At 37.8% G+C, this 20,435-nt stretch overlaps 1 protein-coding gene and 1 long non-coding RNA gene across 4 annotated transcripts in view; one reads left to right on the plus strand and one right to left on the minus strand.

The window, feature by feature from the left end:
- Positions 1–20,435, plus strand: part of NKAIN2 (sodium/potassium transporting ATPase interacting 2) — a 585,360-nt gene that overhangs the window by 360,206 nt on the left and 204,719 nt on the right. The window lies entirely within an intron of this gene.
- Positions 343–19,204, minus strand: LOC148217073 (uncharacterized). The gene is made up of 3 exons (XR_015797955.1): positions 19,062–19,204; positions 17,553–17,649; positions 343–445 (listed from the first exon to the last, which is right to left on the minus strand). It is a non-coding gene; the product is annotated as an uncharacterized LOC148217073 (long non-coding RNA).

Here is a 20,435-nt window from a genome sequence, read left to right on the forward strand (position 1 = left end):
AAAAAAATATTTCTGGGATATTATGTAATTCATTCTACCTAGCCATATTTATTTGAAAATGTATGCTTGTATATTTTTTTATAATAATTACTTTTATTTCAATTAATCATCCATGTTTCTTCATAAGCACTTGAAATATAAAGTGTTCTTCCTTTGATTTCTTTGCATATTATGGATACATAATTTTGCTGATATTGTAGGTATTAACTTTTCAATGTAAATAACATCAATTATCAGCATTAAACCCTCCCTCCCTCCCTCCCTCCCTCCCTCCCTCCCTCCCTTCCTTCCTTCCTTCCTTCCTTCCTTCCTTCCTTCCTTCCTTCCTTCCTTCCTTCCTTCCTTCCTTCCTTCCTTCTTGGGTAAGATCTGTTCCACAGGAGAAATGTATGAGCGAAGTATTCAGCAGGTTTTTTAACAGTGGCATGGGCACTTCCACCTGAAACTTTAAGCCAAAAATGTGAGAAAATGAAAGTGATTAAAGCCTGTCTAATAGAGAAAGAAATGTCAAAATAACTGATTCTATGGATCATCACATAGCAAAACTGAATCTACTACCTTCAATGCATCTGTTATTCAGTTGGATGAAAATCAGTGAAACCATGATAGGTTGGAAAGGGACCCATTTTTGGAACTGGCCATCCAAGAATAATTGTGAATCCCTGAATTGAGCAACTAATTTCTTGTGTCATTGTGAAATTTCATCATTCAAGTAATGTTTGCATTTTTATTCATAGAGTCTCCTACTATATATGTGGTTTTACTCTCTAGAATACATTCAGGGTTCATTGGTGAGAAGTCACTGACATCTACAGGCTCTACATGGAGAGAAAATATTCTGCAGCATTAATCTGAAAAGCTTGCCTCCATTCACAGCATGCACTGAACAGAGTCATAAGAGGAGAAGATGATGAACATGCCAGTTTTGCATGTGTTCATAACAGACATCAGTAACACCTGGGTTTTATTTTTTTAAAAATGAGCCTTTTCCTTTTTACAGCTGGTACAGAAAGGCCAGTAAGGCTACAATGTTGTGATATCACCAAGGTCAGTCCAGATTTTGTAAGGTACTTTGTACTTCCCCTCCAGGAGTGGAGCAGGAGGTCTCAGGCATCATGGAAGCCTTTGCAGCTCTTATTTTCCTCATGTTGGAGAGGGCAGATTGAAGGGTCCTCCTATAGATCTCCATAGATCTTTGGCATACCCCTAGAACATAGAAAGCAATCCTAACTTCTTTTCCCTTTCTTTCCCTTTTGGAGAAAAGGTGGGCAAAGACCATTCTTCTTTCCTCTGGGATCAAATTGGAACTCTCCATATGAAATGGGCAGGATTGTTCTGTAAATCTGCCATTTGCTCCTTTGGGGCAGAATTAAGTAGAATGTTTGAATACTTCCCTAGCTTCCTTGTACTTATGCTGAAAATACGCTGTATCTTGCTCTACCATTAATAATGATAGCTACAGTTAAAGGTGTATCTTTTCACATTTTATGGGAGTAAATGCAAATTACTCTGAGTTACCTTGCATATATGACCTGTTTGAAGATGAGTGAAAATCACATTTCACTTGTTTGAAAGAAGAAATCCCTTGAAAAAACTTTAGAACACTATAGAAAAGAGAATGCTCCAACTTTTATTGTGTTGAAGGCTCCACTTGTTCATATAAAATGTGTGTTTAAGACATGTCTACTATCATCAGCTTGTATTTCTTTTTTGTCTGTGCAAGGTAACATTGATTTGCCCCCTGTGTATTTCTGAGCTCTGCTTAAAGAATAAGCTAAATCTGCTGACTCCCTTTTTCAGGAAGTTAAAACCTCAGCCAAATGCACACTTACAATGTGAACACAGAACTGCAATGAATTAATATGTAAGTGAATATTGTCACTGAGCAACAAGTATTCATCCATGGATATAAAAGAGAGAGCTCTGTGAAGAAATCCTTTGTATGTCTTAGTATCATTTTCTTGGAAGTGCAGCTCTGGTTTCTTTGAACAATGTAAACCGGAGTTCCCCAAAGTGATCAATATTGACCCCCAACGGTTCATCGGACTATCCAAGGAGTCAGTGTTGTTGTTGTTGTTGCTTTGTTGTTATTATTTATAGTACTATTAGTTAAAGTAGTATTTATTAAGTTATTTTCATATAATAAATGTTTGGGGGTTCATGAACAATCTGAAACTTCATGGAAGGGTTGATGAGCTGAAGCGTATGGGGACCACTGATGTCAACAAAACATGAATTAATTCATGGTGGGGGCTTTTCTATCAGTACTCCAAATAGAGAACGATGACATCTAAAATATTTTCCTTCCCCCCTTTTTAATTTTTTCTATTTCACCTTCTTTTTTGCTTTTGTGTAAAATAAGTAAACATCTGTCATACAAAACATATTGGGTTCAGTCTATTGCAGAAAAAATAGCAACAAATCCTAGCAAGGAAAGACTACAATCTGTGAATGGCAGATGGTAAATGGATGTTGACGCTGTGATTTATCAGTGTAGGTGACAGCAAGGACATAAGTCACCAGAAGTATGTGTCAAAAGGCAAACAAATGTAAGAATCAAATCGATCCAAACCAGTGTAAACATCATTAAAAAAAGAATGTTACTTGAAATCTTACTGGAGCTCTATGTTGCAATAATATTGGATTACTGCATTTGTGTTCTCTATGGGTCTGCCTTTGAAGACTGTTTGGAAAGACCAGTTGCTGCAGAATTCAATGACAAGGTTATTAATGGAACCAGCCAAGCTGTAATATCTAATATAATCATTCTCATTGGTATCCAATTTTGTTTTGGACAATATTCAAAGTACTAGATTTTAATAAAGACCTCAAAGACCTGAGACCAGGTTCTCTAAATGACTTGCTCTGACCCCCTCTTTTTCCACGTGCTCTTATCTTTAGAGGATAAGGCAGTAAAGGCAAGAAAATATTTTTTTTTCTATAGCAATATCTCACTATAGTTTATACCTCTTTCTTTCATGGGACAATGGGAAAACCACTGTCAGTTTTCATCTTCTTGGGTATAACAATCCTTTTCATCTGAGCAGCATTAAAGAATATTTTATTTTATTAGTTTGGATTTCTAGCCATCTGTTGCGGTTTTTATCTTAACACTGCTACATCTTCTGCTACTCACTGCCAGTTGCTACTAGTATTTTTGCTGGTTCCTTTGCATGATTTTATCAGTATTATTTATTTTGGTTTTATTGTGTTGGAATCGCAGTGCTGAAAGGTGAGATACAAGTTCTCTAGACAAACAAGCAAACACACATTAAACACTTTCCAGTAAGAAGGATTCTATTCAAAACAAAATTTGGCAGTGAAAACTAGGTTGTGCGTGTGTTGAAACCATGCTGGGCAAGGATCCAGATAAATAGAATCCAGGAGGTGCTAGTTGTGAGGTTTGGAAAACTTCCCTGACATTGTAGATGTAGTAAGCCCATGAAAGAGGAGAACACTTTGAACAAGTGCTAAGATTTTAGAACAGCTTTGCATGATAATGAGAAATTCACCTGTGTACTGTGGAATATAAACTTACAGAAAACAGTAAGCAAGGTCCTAAAGAGACCACAAGTACTTTTCCCTCAGCAAATTTGGATTACTTGGAATTCTTCAAAAGACCAATTTTATCCCTCCCTGCAGTCTTGTCACTAAGTACTGTATAAGTATGTTAACAAGCTGGCATTTAGTTGACCTTGTGTTCTCAGCTGTTTCTTTTGTAAAATCCTCTCTTGCTAAAAACTTGGTGCCCCTAAAGTTTAAAAAAAAAAAAATCTGAGCAAGAGAAATGTGAAATTTTGCAAGCCAGGTAGCCAAAGATAGAAAGTTTAACCCTTTTCCACCTCTGTGCAGAGATCTTGAAGTTTCCCCTTTGTTTACGGTGGCCTAAAATCACACTGTAGGGTAGCTTTAACTCTTCATACACAATGTCAACCTAAGAATAAGAATCTTAGCTAGATCAGTAGAGTGCAGTTGCTCATGTTGATATAAAGATCTTTTCCAGTGCACTTTAAGTTTGTACATTGAACTTAGACCTTAATTATATAGAGTTCTTTCAAGTATATTACCATATATACTTATGGATAAGCTGAGAATTTTAGGTCCCAAAATACACCCCCCAAAATGGCTTCAGCTTATCCATGGATGGGCTTATCCCTGGGAATATATAGTAATACTTCTTTAAAGTACCCATATATACTCATGGATAAACCAAACCAAAATATCATAAAAAATGTGCCACCCATGGATAAGCCAAAGTTAAGTGAAAAGTTAAAACAGAATCTGTTCTGGAAAATCACCTTTTATTGATACAAAACATAAAAACAAATGAAGTCCTTCCGAATATATTGGGGAAAAAACTGAAAATTTCAAGGGTCGGCTTATCCGTGGATGGCCTTCTCCACGAGTATAAACAGTGTATGTGAAGGAGGCAGAGCAAACTAACTGTTCAGGAACTGAGAAAGTATCTGTGTTACATGTTGAACCACAGGAAGGATTCAGAAAAGGCTGAAGTGCATTAGATAAGACAACTAAAATATGGAGAGCAGGAAAAGTAAGAGAGATTAAGAGGATGGTTTGCTTTTGGTTAACTGATTACAGCAAGGTCTTTGATTATATAGATCATACAAGCTGTGGAATATATGAAAGCTAATGGACATGCCAGAATACTTATCTATTCTTCTGAGGAATCTTTCCAATGAACAAGAGGCTACTATGAGAAAAAGGTTTGGAGAAGCAGAGTCTTCCGGAATAGAAAAGGGGATAAGACAATTGTGCACATTATCCCATATCTGTTTAACTTATACAATTAATATATTACAAGAATGGCAGGGCTGGAAGAGATGAAAGTTGAAATCAAGACTGGAGATATGCAGATGCCACTTTGCTACCTGAAAATAAAGAAGATTTATAACAGCTCATTATGGAAGTAAACAAGGAAAGTAAAAAAATGGGGTAAAGTTAAATATCGAAAACAAAAAGGTAATGCTAAACAGCATGCTTAGTGAACTTACGGTAGACTTCAAAGAAGGTGGTAGATAGCTTAGTTTTCTTGGGCTAAATAATAGAAAAAAGATGGACAGCAAGCTAGAGAAGTAACGAGATTAATCCTACAGAGGAAGACACTGACAAACTTAAGAAGATTATGAAGGATAAGGACATTTATATGTCAACAAAGAAAAGAAGTATTTAAATAAATTTCCTAGTAATAATGTGGATTGACACCAAGGATAAATTGAAATGGGAAGCCCATACCATCACCAGGGGTTGGGTTCCCCTGTATGGTCTCTAACTAAGTGGAAGAATCCTTATTCAACAACTTTTCTGTTATATAAATAGCTGGAAGTATGGTAATACTGTTGGAAAATAATGATATATGTACTAGAAAGTTTCAAGTTGAAATTGAATTATTATCTGAAGTTGGCACCCTTTTTCCTAAGCTAAGTATTTTATAGCATTCTTATAACGCAGAATACATGTAAAATTATAGTGATTTTTTTTTTCTCATCCTATTTTTAAAATTGATTAATCCCTACTTCTGTATTCTGGACCCATACCTTCTGTCATTCATTATGAATTTTCTTTCTCACCAGAAATAAGAAGGGAAGCTGGTTTAGGTCAGAGTTCTAACCCTGTGCATTTTACACTTGAAGAAACTTCTCACATTGTCAAAACATGTGGACAATAAGGATATGGCTTCAGCGGGACATAGAAGACTAGTGTAAGAATGAGTTGAGACAATATATGACAAGGGTTGGACATTAGTCATTAACATTCTAAATTATGGGCTGTCTAAAAGAGATGTACTAGATAATCCAGTGAGAGCCAATTTAGTGTGATGATTTAGACACCAGGAGACCAGGACTTCTAGTCTCTCCTTAGGCATGAAGTCAGCTGGGTGACCTTGGGCCAGTCACTCTCTCTCCCAGTCCTAAGAAGCAGGCAATGGCAAGCCACTTCCAAAATCTTGCCAAGAAAACTTCAGGGACTAGTCCAGGCAGTCACTGACTCAAAGGCACGACAAATAAAAATTTTAAAAATCCAGTAGCCTGGGAATAACAATGTCTTGCCTGGTACTATATTCATTTATACAAAAGTTTCTGTATTGCAATATCTGAGAAATAGTGGTGTTAATCTTATAATAGGATACCATGAAACTGAGCTGTGGTAGGGGACTTTTTAGAAATCTGCTTGTTCTCTATGAAAAATCAGAGAAGCTCGAGCGTTCCTGAGTTCTATTCAATTGTCTTGTGTATATTTTGATAAAGTAAAACTAGTATTTCATGTGGAATTTGATTTATTCTTACGTTCTGCCATTCTGGCATATGTAAAATATTGTGGGTTATTTAAAATGGAAAGAAAGAAAGATCCAATTAAGATACACATTTTTAAAAAATCCAAAAACCAACCTGATCCTCCTTTGCTAGGAAAAGGCAGCTGTAGCAGAGCTGCCCTAATAATATATTCTATAGTAAGCAGATTGCAGAGAAAATCTGATATCCTCATTTTGGACAGCATTCAATTTTTGGCAGCACCTTCTAAGGTCACTTGCCCAACTTCATTATAATGCATGGAGGTAGTTCATACCTTGTTACGTGCCCATCAAATCTAACTGAGGTATTTTCATGCCATTGCTGTATAGTAGATTGAGAAGCATTTCATGTTGAAATGCACAGTATCTTATAAGTGCTAACCACAATGTTGCACATATCCATTTTGCACAGCAAAAAATCAAATCCCTTTTATAAAACTGCTCATTTTTCTGGACATTTAAATAAGCAGAATATTAATAGGCCAGATGTTTGTTGTTTCCTCTCTCTCTCTTTTTTTTTTCAGAGAGGGTGGCAACGTTTACTCAATGTATTAGTTTTTAAACATTTAGCCAATGAACAACTTACTTATTATAAAGGAACAAATAAAATTATTTGATGCCAAGCACTATCATACAACAGGTGTTTCATCCTTTCCACTAATCCAAGAGAAATGCCATGAAACATGTGTTCACCATTTAAAACCAAAGAAACAATTATACTGTTTTATTTACCTGCAAATTTAAAGGTTATTTGATTGATTGATGTGCCATCAAGTCAGTGCAACTCTTAGAGACCACGTTAATCTCAGCTAATTTACAATCCTATATAAATGACAATTCAGAAGGAAGTCACTCTAATTTTTTTTTTAAAGGATTTGTTTTTTCAACATCCCAGGCTAATCTACAATTTTAGATTTTCTGCTGTTCTCCTATCCTCCAGTGCTAAGTCTGATGCAAGTCAAGAGCAGTTAACATCAAGTTCAGTTAAAATGCTACCACTTGCTCTGATTACTGTGTTCACTATACTGTATGTCTATCACTCCTAGGACCTGTTTAGTTAATTAAATAAGATAGCTTTCTCTAATTCAATCAAGAAAAATATGGATCTGTGTTGTGGTCTAAAGCAGAATTAGTACTGATTATTTTTTTAATATGGTAGATCAGATTTCAGACTTGGCTTAACCCTGTAACAGAGAAATCCAGTGAAGATAGGGAGGAGAAGCAAAACTATGTGAAACTTGTGTTAACAGAGTGAAAGATGGGGATGCTGTTCCCCATAACAGTACGGGAACAGTATATGGTGCAAATACAGTAAATGTTACAGACTTTATGAATGGCTAACAATTCTCAGTAATGAGTATGCTGGGACTCAGGCTGGAAAAGGTTGCACTAGATAAAATATGATTATCTGTAGTGATTTCTTTTTCCACCATATACCTAAATACAGTATGTGATGGCCAGACAAGAGAACAAGTGGTTCATCATTTGGTCTGTGTTCAATTGGTGTGCTGAATTTCTGTCAAAAGTTGTCAGTGAAACAGTCAGACATAGTTGCCTGTGTCCAGTTCTGTACAGGTTAGTCCTACCCGTGTTCTCTATTTGCTCATGTAAATTAATTCAAGTTAGCCTTTTTCTTATACTCAGTATTTACTGCATATTCAGAAGCAATTCTCATATTCATAAATCTGGAGCCATATTTTATACAGCCATGTAGATAATTCTGCAGAATACTAAAAATATTTTTAAATCAATTTAAACATATTTTGCCTCCCCACAAAACATTTCTCCACCTCCCCTGACTGATTTGTGAGATGTGTTCCAAATGATGGTATCCCTCAGTTAATTAAAAGAAAACTGGTAAAATATTTTCTTAAAATATAATTGCTGCTGTGGAGCTTATGTTATTTGCCACATGTGTTTATAAAAAATGTATGATTAATACCATACATAATGCAGATAAACATCTCTCATCGGTTCCTGAGTTAGAGAGAGAAAATATGTAACACAAGCTCTTTAAATATAATGACCAAATTATGCTGGCCAGCTAGCCAGAAATGAATACTCAAGTTTCTTGCTTCTGCTTCTTTCCCTAGTAAAAGCCATATATACTATGAATCTGTACATTAGCATAGTAAACAATACCTCTGTATTATAATGGTACAATGCCATGTCATAGGAAGGAAGGAAGGAAGGGAGGGAGGGAGGGAGGGAGGAGGGAGGGAGGGTTTTAAATTTTCTTAATATAGAGAAAGAATATGGAGCAGGGATTTCTAACTTGCAGCTCTGGAGGACTGTGGACATGGCTTTGAAGAACAAATTCAGCAACCATTGAGTAACCATCAACTTATCCGAGGTACACAGGAGTGGGTGAGGAAAAAAATTCCAGATTGACCCACTTTGATTCTCTTTAGTATAAGAGGAGAGAGAGAATCTTTGCCAGGCTTTCAAGCCTGTGTTATTATTGTGTTGTTATTATAGCAACAGAGTTCCAGTAGTTCTTGTGGCTTCTGATTCCTAAGCTGGACTACCTCAAAGATCTGACAGCAGCCCATTGGCCATATTCAAGCTCAAGTCATTTTCTGTGGTCCAGAACAAAACTTTCTAGATGCTGAGAACTTTGTCCAACAATATAAGGGTGCTGAGTACCATGTAGACATGTAGGATGGGCCACAGGAAGGAGAGCAGCTTAGCAACAGTACCTTTACAACTTGCCCTGGCCCAGTTTGCCAGCCATGCCACATAGTGGGCCAAGGCCTTTCTTACCATGCAGTGCCAGACCCCCGGAATGCCATTGGTTCTCACAGTGAGGACTCTTAATGGGATGAACTTCCTAGAGTATTTCTTCCTAGATATGGTCTTGAAAAAGAAATATAAACATTATATTATTGTTGGTTGCACAGTCAGCCAGTTGTTTAGACTGGATTTGGCATTTTTATCCACCTATCGAGTCCTTCCCAAGGACTTGGGATAGGCAGAGGTTGTTGTTAGATGGTGTTAAAGGTACCGTCGCAAGATGTAAACTGTTCCAAGTAAAGCTGCCTTTTGCAATTGACGGTGATTTTGTCAGTGCCGATGGTCTTCAAGTGGTGCTCCAGATGTTTTGGGATTGCACCCAAGGAGCCTATTACTATTGGTACTATCTTTGCTTTCTTTTGCCATAGTCATCCTACTTCTATTTGCAGGTCTTTATATTTTATTAATTTCTCCAGTTCTTTCTTTTCTGTTCTGCTGTCTCCAAGTATTGCAGTGTCCACTATCTAGACTTTTTTGTCTTTCTTATCAACAGTTGTTAAGTCTGGGGTGTTGTGTGGCAGGTGCTTGTCTGTTTCAATTCTAACATCCCAGAGCACTTTAGCTTCTTCATTTTCTATTACTTTGTTTTGTGGTCCCACCAGTTCTTGCTTGCAGGCAAATGGTATTTATTGCAGATATTCCAGTGCACCATTTTTGCTACTTTGTCATGCCGTTGTTTGTAGCCAGTCTGTGCAATCTTCTTGCAGCAGCTAACTAGGTGGTCCACTGTTTCTTCAGCCTCTTTGAAGAGGCAGCATTTGCTGTCTGTTGCTATAAGATTCTTCTTGATTCTGGCTTTGCATGCATTTGTTCTTAAGGCTTGGTCTTGTCTAGTCAGAATTAGCCCCTCTGTCTCTTCTTCAACTTTCCTGCTCTTAGCCATTGCCAGGTCTTGTTGTTATCTGCTTAATGAAAAGCCTGCCAGCTAAGTAACCAAAGTGAAATAATGTTTTCAAAACTCTCTTTCACAAGTAGCTGTGTTTGAGGTAAAGATTTTCATTTAATTAATCAGATACTATGCTACTCTTTTTTCCCCCTCAATTTTGACTCACTAGAGACTTCTGTTTTAATAAATGAAGAGGCCTCAGTGGTGTGGCCCTCAGGCTAATGAGTCTTTGTGTGGCACTCATGATGTTTTGAGTTGGAGACCCTCGATCCAAAGGCATACAATAAGTGATGAAAAAATGAAGGCCATCTAAAGCTAATATGAATCTGTTGTCTACTGAGTATCCAACTTTCCCTTAATTTAATTTAGTTAGAATTAAATCCTCTTGAGGCATTTATTATCTATAAGGATGGAGGACAATAGGAATGTGCACCACAGGGTGGTTACCATTGCATGGCACAGAGAAGCCGCTTGGGCTCAACTTGTTACTTTTATTCACCACTGCCATCTGGGCTTCTGGTCTCAAAAGGATACAGCCATTGAAAGAGCAATCCTTGCTTCATCTCCTTGTGACTACCAAATCCTCTGCTTAGTGAAGTTTTTAACTGATACACTTAACAGGATCAACTTACTAATAGAAGTATGGTGAATTAAGCTATCTAACTGGGTATTACAGGTTGAAATTTTTGGAACTGAAGACTCAGAAGAAAGTTCATGTATAATTTTATTTATGTTTATTTGTAATTATTTTTACATAACTCTGAATGACAGATGGAACTTCTGCTGGATCAGATAACAAGGTCTTGAGGAAATATAGTGATGTATGCTTGTGACTTTTATGTTTTATAAGAAAAGAATTAAAACTAGAGAAATGGCAAATGGTGTTAGCATCATTCCTTGGGGAAGCCTTTATTTCTTGACTTTTCATGTTCCCATATAGTACATAATGTTGTCTACAGGAGCAGCACTACTGTGTATTATGCTATCAAATAATATGTGGCTCCTGCTCAGAAATCTATATGTTCCATCCATTAAGAATGTTTATATTACTTTTGAGGACAATACTGGACTCATATCTTCATATAGTACAGAATAATCCCTTTGGGAAAATAATTTCAGAGCTGAGATATCAGTACAGTGAAAACCTTGCTCTCTGGTCCCAGAGTCTATCCTCATTTAATATTGCAACATTGAGCAAGGCTCCAGATTATTAACGTAACACAGGGTGGCTCATTTGGAAAAAGCCATTTGGAGCACTGTTGATAAGAATCAACTACCTGAGTAGAATCTGGAAGCCAAACAGCAGCCAGTATAATTTCTGTAAGACAAAGCTTGTAATATAGTTCAGACCGCAGTCTGGCTGCCATGTTCTATAATAGCTAGGCTTCCTAAATAATAATTATTAAAGGGTAGCTCTATCCTAAGTATGTTACAGAAATGTGATCAGGGAGTGATTGAGGCATATATCACTATGACAGATACCGCTTCTTCAGCACCAGCTGGAAGTGGGCAAAAGCACTCCTGGCCACTGCGGTCAGCTGAGCATCCACTTCCTTGGATAACTTTTAGTGAGAGCTGAATTGCTGATGAACAGATTTATGATGCTCATATTCTTTACCAATGCAATCCTAGACAGATCTATTCTGCTACCATCTCAACAATTAATTAATTAATTAATATAATTTGGAGACTTCCAGGCAACTCTGGGTGGCTTACACTTTAAAAATAAAAAAACAACCTTGCAAGAATGGTTGTCCAAATTCATTCATTCATTCATTCATTCATTCATTCATTCATTCATTCATTCAATCACACATTCATATGTGATTCTGGGTGGCTTACAGTAAAATACATAAAAACGAATAAAATACATAATATAAAATAAAAACGCATAGCAGCAAAGCATCATAACATAACTGTCAACAAAGCCAAGAGACGGGCTCTATCCCACTTATGGGGCACCAGGCCCAGGCACAAACACAAGCTTTTAGGGCCTTGAGAAATGCCAGCAGAGTTGGGACTAACCTAATCTTAGGTGGAATGATGTTCCACAGGGTGAGTGCCACCCTTTATGTTCACAATAACTTCATATGTAAAAAGTAATTCTGATGTAGAGTTTTCCTCTAAGTGGAACCTATTCTTAGATTATAATTTTATACATGGAATCATGCCACATTCCAAATTTGAGTTTTCTTATGTATAGAGTTCGTATTATAATTCGATGTATCACTTCCAGTATTAAGTTCCAGATTGGTGATGATGTAATCCCGTATGGGCTCTTATTCATATTCAATCAGGCATGTTCTTCATCTTCCTGCAACAGTGCTTCAGACTACTCTAGCTCTTCACCTCCCAAAGTTCCTTGGAAAACCAAGATGCACCCTGGATATTAGTGCACAGGGAGAGGCTTTATAGGGGCAATGTGATCTAAGGCATCAGCCACTCACCCACTCCAGGTTGTGACTTAGCTTCAGCTGAACTGTCCACCAGACTCTAAGCTCCCTCTGGAACCAACAGATCCATAACTCACCTGGGCCAAGCCATTCTAAAAGGCCCTGTCTCCCTGAAGGGTAGAGTATGCTGAAAGGCAGAGACTGATCTGACCATGTCAACAGACTGGTGGGAGTGTCTTCCACTACCACGTCGTGTTACAACTGCCTTGAGGCAAAAAACAAATCTGAAGTGTGACCAGTATGTGTCAGGGTTAAGTTACTTTGGACAGGTCCATGGCAACTGCTCTGGACTCAGTGTCACCTGGCACAGATTGAAAGCCCTGAGAATTAACAGGGTCCATAGCCAGCACGTCAACAGAATCAGCAGGCCAGGCAGGGATGATGCTGTGTAGCAGGGAAGGCACCAATCCCAACTGTTCCCTAGAGCCCAGCTTCAGCCAGAGGATGATAACATCCAACTATCTGTAGTGCAGAAGCTCTGAAAGCCCTCTGGCTCATGGATAACAATAGCTACTCCTCTTCCCAGGGTTGTGGCTGATGCCAAACCTGAAACTGGGTGGAAACATTTCCAAGAGGGGAACTCCCTGTTCCAGGCTACCTAGGTCTCAATTATACATGCCAGGTCAGCTGCCTCATCTACAATTGAATCATAGCTAGCCCTCCATTACCACTTCTTGAATATCACTTGACCCTGCTTGGTTAGTGAAGTTAGTTATATAAGTTTTTATCCCTGATGGAGGGTTACTTACAAGAGGATGCCATGCCCCCATTTCAAGCCAATATCTTTTTTGTTTAACCCTTGAAATCAGTCTCTCTTCTGTACTATATGTTGGCCATTGATTCAGAAGAACTCTGTGATATGATCTTCTGCCTCCAGCTTTCTTACTTTCTACCTCTCTTTGGTGAAATTAAATAAGATCAAAACCCCGTGTTGACCATTTTGTTTGTGCTGCAGCATTTTCTGGCTGACTGATTTGCAGAGCACTCTTTGCAATGTGTGAGTATGCAAGCCTTTTATCTGATTTCAGTCCTGGCAGAGGGAGACACTGTTTACCTAAAAGTAGTGACACCCGGGATCAGAGGAAAGGAGTTAGTGCTAATTTAAAGAAGCCATGGGGCTGCTGCAGTCTCCAGTGTTAGCTAATGAGGAGGTGCAAAAAGACAAGTCAGAATTTGCCTTCCCAAGCAGCAAGGAGAACAGATAACATTATTTTAGGTTGCTTTCAAGCCAGCTGGCTAATGAAGCTTCTATGCATGAATGCTGGAGAGGCTACAATCACACTGTGAACTTGAGAGAGTGAAAAGAATCTGTAACATTTTTAGATCTAAATAACCAAATACATATATATTGTCATTAAACCTTTTTTGCTGATTCGTTTCATCAATTCTGTGACCTGCGTTCTGAATCAACCCATCAAGTCTGCTTTGAGCATTGCTTCTCCATTGCTAGACATCCCAAATCATCAAGGAAATGTTAACTAGCTCAGCCATGGCATACAGACATGTAACAGCTGGGCACATGGAGTTACAGAGGTACCATTTTTACTTGAATTGAAGACAACCCCTCTGGAAAAGGGACAGAAAATATAAACGGATAAAAATTAAGCTAACTGCAGCTAAAACCAAACTTGGACTCTTCCCCACCCAAATCAATGCGGGAATGTGAACTTGTGTGTGTATGTGTGTGTATAATTGACACTCCCCACAAAAACAGGGGGAGTCAGAACCAGGACAAACAATAATTTTAATTAGTAATTAATAATTACTAATTATTCAATAAGGTACCACATTCATAAAATTAATTGATCCTCCATCTACATATACCTACTTTGCTCTGCTGCTCACAATCCACTCTGATACACAGAAAAACCTAAGTGCAGTAGCACATCTGCCATTCCCCCTGCTTGTTCTAGCAAATATTGCACAAAAGGGGGGAGCCTGGATTGAAAGGGAAGGAACATCTGCACAAGAAAGGTAAAGAAAAAAGACGAGGGGAATAAAATTTCACAGAGATGAGGGGAAAGTAAAATAGATCCAACCAGGAGAGAAAGAAGGAAAAGAGCAGCCCTGTTTAGGCATTATTTAAAAAAAAAAAAGAGGGGACTAATAAGAAAAATATTACAGATAAATGGCCCCTCACAAGGATTAAACTTTAGGCTATCCATCAAAGGCATCCATATTCTTGCTATTTCAATAAACAGCAGAAAAGTGGTGGGCTTGTGCAAGTATTTTTTTAAAATTATTTTTAAAGCATATGTAGGCCTAATATTATTTACCCAATTTGAATATTGCCCACTCCTAGTCAAACCCAGCCCATACCAGTTAACAAAAGCAAGATTCACTAACAATACAATGCAATCAAAGGTAATTAATACTTAAGGAACAACAGATATAAGTATAAATAGAAATACTGTATATATCACATTAGTTCCTATTGTGTTTTATAAGCATAATAGTAGTATGTATTCATATTTAATGTTTTGAGAGGAGTACTCACTTAATGACTTAACTACTAAATATATATTCTGAGCAATGTCGCATACATTCCTATAATAGTTTAATTGTCAAAGGAAACAGTGAGCAAGTTAAATCTTGGTTCAACGTTTTGGCCAAAAGCTACAAATGATTGGTCTCTGCTTTCAAGTGTCCCCTCATTCCAGTGGTGACCATAAATTAAATATTCTTCTGAATCAGCCCTTAGTGGTACTTTGGGAAGTGCTGCCATATCTTGGTTGTACCGTAGACAGCAGCAAATAGCTGTTGGTGGGTTCATTTGGTTTTTTGTTGTTTATTTTTGTTTTTGTCCCTCTGCTGTCAAGTTGTGGTCCACATTTGTGCAGCTCAAAAGTTGTCTCTAACTTTGGGCTTTGACTGATACATTTTCTATGATAAATTAATGCATCAGTTATTAACAGTCAGCCGTTATGCAGGAACCATTTAGACAGAAATCATTATGTATGTATTTGGGAAACTGAGGATAATAATAATAATAATAATAATAATTATTATTATTATTATTATTATTATTATTATTATTATTTAGGACGGGGAAGAATTTAATTCTCTTTTTTTGCAAATCACAGCTTGAAAAAAGTATGCTTGTAGGATATCAGGGAACTGTATTTGTTTGAAAGAAGAAGCAAATATTTTTCATGTCCAGGGAACCATGCAAGAGAAGGGGAAAGGGAGGGAGGAAGGAAGGAAGGAAGGAAGGAAGGAAGGAAGGAAGGAAGGAAGGAAGGAAGGAAGGAAGGAAGGAAGGAAGGAAGGAAGGAAGGAAGGAAGGAGAGAATGTGTGAATTAGAATCAATGCAGTCCTTACATAATTGTCCAGTTTAGAAATTAAAGCTATGCTAAATACATTTTGGAGACCAGATGTCATTCTCCAGAAATAGCTGGCATCATCTCAGTCAAATCTAGAATAATTCATTCCAACTTACTTCTGACTATTCTGAAGCATAATTAATTCTCTGGTTCTTATTGGGAGAGTTGATCATGTTCCATTAAAAAAGAAGTCTTCTTCCCTTTAAAATTTGTTCTTTTCTCTTCCTGAACTGAGAATAATTGGAGCCCAGGCATTGATTATAACTTTTTCCTGGTATGCATAGCAGAACTTCTTTTGTTAAAACAAAACTAAACACAACAAAACACTTTTTTTAGTTCTTTTCTTCCCTTTTGCTTGGCTTTCTGAATACAACATCTTCACATGACCTCCATAGAGTGGCCCCAACATGCACATATCTGTATGTGTCCTCCATCTATGCAAGCCCTACTTGCCCCAGCTTTCTACAGAAGGAACAGTCCAGTGCTATATAAGAAAAGGATCACAGGGAGGGGTAAAGTTACATTTCTATTCAAAAGCACCATCTTGGTGCTCTACTAGACATCCCTTCTGGTGGCACAACTCATTTAATGAATCTGGCATAATTCACCCTGAGCACCTCATAATAACATTTTTTGTTTTCATCTCTGAATGAATATAGATACTGTTTGCTCAGGCCATTTCCACAAAATTGTCAGTGGTCCCAGGAATCCTTAAAATCTGCAGTATGACTGACATGCATCCATGCTGTACTCTGTCTTGATCCCTCCAGCTAGTAAGAGAGAATTATATCTCTCCAACTCCCATGAGTTACTCATCCTTAAAAGATACAGTGATGGTGATCTGGTCACAAGGCAGTCATTTTAATTTGGGGACGTATCTGTGGATCACTAGCAGTTCTTCCCTTCTACAACTGCTGTGGCATTTTATACAAATGGGAAATGTTGTATTATTGTTTGTTTGTTTTGCTTTGGTACAGTTGCTTCACCATCATCTTTTGCTATGCACCAGAATTCAAGGACAACAGATCAGGATTTAAGCTTTATGAAAGATTTTCAGTCAAGACAAGGCAGGTTAGAGCTATTTGCTCCTTCTTATGTAAATAACAGTCTGTCCCAAATCATCCTAGCCCACTCTAAATTCCAGGTTTTATCCAGATTCAGAGAATTCCTAGAAACTAGGCTTGTCATGTCCCAGGCTTCCAGGGAAGTAGAGGTGTTCAGCAGAAAGCAGGACCACAGAAAGTTCATTGTTGGGATTAGGGATTAGGGGAAATTCATACCAGGTTGAAAACATTCAAACATGGCAGGCTAGAAGTGGAGTCAGAGGAGAGAGATAGACGGCCACCTTACACTTGCAAGCCTGAGCTCTGTTAGATGAGAGTTGACATCAGAGTGATGACTTCTTTCTGGGCCAATTTCCCATCAACAGTATTCCTACATCCAACTCAGTTAACAGGATGTCTCCTCCAGAGATTACATTTCCCCTTCTATCTGAACCAGCCCATAGTACAGAGGACTTAAAGGCTGCCTAGTCACATTAGCCATAAAAACCTGCTAAAATTTGTTCATATTGCATTTGTACTATAATAATATAGTTACCCCCTCAAAGGAAAACAACCTAGAAGTCTGTACATACTGTTTAATGTACATAGCTGGTTTGATACATAAAAGGATTATTTATATACCTTGCTCTGAATTAAGTGTAATTTTGTTCTCTGGAAACAGGTTTAATAACAGATGCTAAGGCTGGTGCAACTCCTGTCTAGTATAAATTGACATTGATTACCTAAGTGACTCTGGACAGGACACGCTTCCCGACAGAAATAATAAGAGGCTCCGCTAATGCTTCTTAAGTCTGAATGCCAAAGCATGCCCTTGAGGGACTTAAACAAGAGAGTTCAAAATTAGCTAGAGCACTGAGCTGGTCACTTGTTAAATAATTATCATTTACTTATCCTGCTGAAGCTCCCCCTTGCTCTGTTCCCAAATGGATGCATAAATTATTCCCCATAATTCAAGTACAAATTATACATAGGTGCTTAGAAACAGAAACCATCCTGTGTAGAAACATTCTAAAATAACATTTATGCTGTTCTTAAAATATTTATGCAGTTGCATTGAGTGAGAAGTAACATTTCACCCTTTTAAGATAATAGGCTTCTACCAACTACTGGATCACATTAAAAATAAGAGGTGCATACCTTTGGGCAAAGCTTTTAAGATTCATGGAGCTCTGAACCTACAAGAGCATGAAGTTCTCAGCCTCCTTTGAATTGTACACATTGTCAAAGTATTCTAAATTTATATTTGAATTTAAAAGAAGTCTTTACCAAAAACTGACTGCTGGTTTCTAAAGGGCATTCTTGGCAAACATCAATAATGTTGGACAGATTAAATTGAAAAACAACCAGTGAATGCTTTTAGTCTTCTCTGTACAATCTGCAACAGTGTACAAGTCACAGACACATGCTAAGTGCATTGTCGTTTTGCATGGGGTGTCTGTGCAGAGAAACAATGCTTCTTAGAACACACTCCAAAGCATTCTGCAATGCCCAGGAGCCCATGGCAAACAAGTTGTGGGGAAACCTCCCTGTTCTGTGATACCTTGTGTCCACTCTGTAAATCTCAAGCCCTTCTATAGCTGAGCTGAAAGACATATCACTGCACTAACTGTATATCCTTTTTCAATTTATCTTCGTCTCCCTTTCAGTCTTCTTATTCTGTTATTCACCCATGTTGATGTTTATATAATCAGCTGTTTGGGGTAGAGGACTGTCCTTTTGTAATTTGTAGTGTAAAGAGTCAAGCACATGGATGATAGAAAAAGGCATGCTTTTTTTAAAAAAAAAGTTAATTGGGAATATTCAACACTTCAGGTTCAATTTAAAAAAAAAAATCCTTCGGCGTGAAACAGCCAAGCAAACCCAGGGAAAGGCCCAGCTCCTTTAAAGAGCTACAGACAGGGGCTACATTTGTACCCCTGTGCCCTTCAAAGCTTCTTTCCAGAATTTAATCCAAAATGTTGCACAGCGCTATTGGGAAGCATTTGCTAAGGCAAGGTTTGGAAACCACAAGCAGAGATAAATAGCAATATGGATGACAAAGTTTATTAGTCTCTTGATTAGATTTTAGAGCAATCATTCCTTAACACTGTATCAGAACATTGCAGAAAACAAAAAAACTTTTGAGTATTTTGCTTAGTTCTGGCCATCCTCTAATTCAACAAGGTTCTTACATACTTAAAGGGAGTAGACATGTAAAGTTTATCAGGGTGTAACAATCAAATCAGACTTACCTTTGGAAAAGGAACTACGTGCCCATTCTTTTTGGAGCATTCAAAGAGAGAGTTTTTCAATGTAATCTTTCACATGCCTACATTCCTCATACAGGAAAGTTGAGCATAATGGAATTTCTACTTTCATAAATGGGCTGAGGCATTCCAGCTTCAGTCCCAGTAATATTTCCTTCCTGTACCGCAGTTGTATTGCCAAACGTGTTGAGACTTAGGGAAGATGGCTGTAATAGAGTGTTCTCCTTCAGGGTTGCTGCTTTGCTACACTTGAGAAATATAGAGCCACATTCTTTCCTCATGAAATCATAGACTCTTAGATTAGAGGAAAGGTACCTAAGGGGGGAAAAAATGACAATGGCGAGACATTGAGCAATACTTTCTCCTATTAAGCAGTGTAAAACAAGGACCCATTTGTGCAAATGTGAGCACGTGCTAAGTTCTATTTTAAAGAAAAAGGGGGGGGAAAGATTATACTGTGTAAGGCATGAAGGATTCTGTGAAAACAGCAAGAAAAGCAGAAGAGACTGGGGAAGATCAACTATACCATTTTTTCATAGCAATCTTCATAATGAATTTCCTTCTCTGCTCTTGCCATTAGCAGGGCAGTGCAGCCAATAATATGCAGTATGTTCTAAGCCCAGTGACATCACTTAAAAAAGAACATTTATGTAAGAGAACTTTCAAAAATTATTGAACAAGTGAGAGCAATAACTAAATCTCAGGATCTAAGAGTTCCCTTGTTCAAGGCCTTAACGAGCCTGGAATGAGAATAAAAGATAGGGCAGGGGGTTATCATCACCGCTGTTTTAAGATCCATCCTTCAGCAATTCTTGAGAGAAGAGATAAAAACACTGTCCCTTGAGTATGCCCATGTGGGAAGGGTAGGGAAAAAACCCCAGAAATGTTCCTGCCTTGCCTTTTCTTTAAGGCTCTCCCTAGCACCATGGTAGTCTCCTGAATACAAACATCTCCAGGCGCTGTAGCCGACTTCTATATGAATTATCTATCTGCAAACAGAAACTGCAAAATCGCATGGCAAGGAGCATGTTTGGCAGCTTGCCAGGCACAGTGCCTTTCAAGGAGTAGAAAGTGTAGGTAGATGGAAATCAGTGGCTTTCTTTTTTTATTATTGTATACTGTTATCTTTTATTCTGTTTTTACAAATTGCTATACAATGTGTGTTGTATGCTCTGCAGTGTTTTATATGTGACCAAGTACAATGTAGGTTGTGTTACATGGTTTTCCAATTCTTGTCCTACTGATTATGATTGATTCTTGAACTGAGATTCTTTTAATTCACGGACAAATGTTGTCTTAGAAGAAAGCCTGCATTATGGGATAATTGCTGTAAATGACAATATTCAGCCTAACTGTGGT

This window comes from Python bivittatus, unplaced genomic scaffold (assembly GCF_059951505.1).
Source record: "Python bivittatus isolate LINGU-HERP-01145 unplaced genomic scaffold, Pbiv_v1 ctg000020_np1212, whole genome shotgun sequence".
NCBI lineage: Eukaryota > Metazoa > Chordata > Lepidosauria > Squamata > Pythonidae > Python > Python bivittatus.